Source organism: Schistocerca gregaria, chromosome 8 (assembly GCF_023897955.1).
Source record: "Schistocerca gregaria isolate iqSchGreg1 chromosome 8, iqSchGreg1.2, whole genome shotgun sequence".
Classification (NCBI taxonomy): Eukaryota; Metazoa; Arthropoda; class Insecta; order Orthoptera; family Acrididae; genus Schistocerca; species Schistocerca gregaria.
In genome coordinates this window covers 440563724-440565710 of record NC_064927.1, presented here as the reverse complement: position 1 = coordinate 440565710, position 1987 = coordinate 440563724, and the positions used below count along the sequence as shown (strand labels likewise).

The following is a 1987-nucleotide window of genomic DNA, read 5'->3' as shown; positions in this document are numbered from 1 at the left end:
TGGACTCGGGTAGGAGCGCCGGTCCCGGATCGAATCCGCCCGGCGGATTATCGACGAGGGGGCGGTGTGCCGGCCAGCCTAGATGTGGTTTTTAGGCGGTTTTCCACATCCCGCTAGGTGAATACCGGGCTCGTCCCCACGTTCCGCGTCAGTTACCCGCGTCGCACTATTTCACGATTTACACTCGATGCAGACAGCTGGGGTGCACTGATTCCTTCCCTGGGGGTACGGGGCGGCGGCAAGAAGGGCATCCGGCCTCCCCTAAAACTAACCTTGGCAAATCCGTTCTAACCGACCCTACGATCGCTGCGGGACTATGGCGTAAGCGAAAGAAAAAAATAAGTGACAATAGGAAAACCCTTCCTGTACTGGTTAACCACTCACCTTATAGTAATTGTAACGGCCTTGCCGCAGTGGATACACCGGTTCCCGTCAGATCACCGAAGTTAAGCGCTGCTGGGCGTGGCCAGCACTTGGATGGGTGACCATCCGGGCCGCCATGCACTGTTGCCATTTTTGGGTGCACTCAGCCTTGTGATGCCAGTTGAGGAGCTACTCGAACGAACAGTAGCGGCTCCGGTCAATGACAACCATCATAACGACCGGGAGAGCGGTGTGCTGACACCACGCCCCTCCTATCCGCATCCTCAGCTGAGGATGACACGGCGGTCGGTTGGTCCCGATGGGCACTTGGGGCCTGAAGACGGAGTGCTTTTTTTATAGCAATTAAATCCTTCTTTCTAATAAAAATTGTACGAGGGGCCTTCAATAGGTAAAGCGACCCGTTTTTTTCTCGGCCAGTTTCGGTTGAAGAAAAAAGTGAAATTCGTTGTGGGATATCGTAGAATATTCCCACTGCAGCCACTATAGTTTCATAAAGTTCTGAAAGGAGCCGGCGCAATATGTAGTCTTCAGAATGGCGTCCGTACCGTAGGTGCGTTCCAAGCAGACAGCTGTTAATGAGTCTCTTACGGTAGAAAACCAGAACATAGCATATATTCCTTGGCGATTGCAGAATGTCTATCGAGACCTGCACAGAACAAAAGCAGGTGAGTCGGTGGGCGAGGCGCCTGTCATCACCGCAGCAAGGACGCGCAAACCTGTCCGTTCTCCCGCGTGCACGCCGGCCGCACACAGCACCAGGAAATTGAAAAAACGACTTCAGCGTGTTCGCAGCCACAAAAATGCAAACGAACCTCTCCTTCTCCACGATAACGCAGGGTCTCTCACAAGTCTGCGCACTCGAGAGGAGCTCACGAAACTTCATTGGACTGTCTGCACTCATCCGCCCTACAGCCAGGGTCTCGCACCTTCCGACACACATCTGTGTGGCCCGTCGAAGGATGCACTCCGTGGAAATCAGTACGTGGATGACGGGCAGGCTATTCATGCAGCAGGACGCCGGCCAGTAGAGTGGTACCATGCGGGCGTACAGGTCCTTCCAGTAAGGCTGTCACATTGAACGAAGATTATGCTGAAAAGTAGACTTTTGTATCCAAAAGAGTTGGGAATAATGTGGTGTATTGGAATTCTGAATAAAATCAATCTGCTTTCCGAAAAAAAAAACGTGTTGCATGACTTTGTGAACCCCCCCCCCCTCTTATTTTCTTTTCTTCTTCTTCTTTCGGACGGTGTCGGACATACGTGGCTACAGTCACTGGATGGGGGGGAGGAGTTTTCTTTTAGGATAATAGTTGAACTGATGGAAGCACTCAACCGAAATCTCAGATGAAAGTATTCAGCATGTTTGGAAGCAGTTAATTACGAACCTTTTATAACACCGTAGTCACATTTTATCTTTTTAGGCTGTGATACGAAAAATTGCTCTTGTCTTCATCTTCAGTAAGGAGACTGCTTTGATGCGGCACTCCACGCTGCTCTATCCTGTGCAAAACACTTCATCTCATCACTGCAAACTATATCCGTTTGAATCTGCTTATTGCATTCACCCCTTCGTCTCCAATTTCTTCCCCGTTACACTACCCTC

The 1987-nt window shown here is 50.7% G+C and overlaps 1 pseudogene; it reads left to right on the top strand.

Annotated features, from left to right (window-relative positions):
• The first annotated feature begins 395 nt into the window (after positions 1-395).
• LOC126285681 (5S ribosomal RNA) lies at positions 396-513 on the top strand (annotated as a pseudogene).
• The last annotated feature ends 1474 nt before the right edge of the window (positions 514-1987 follow it).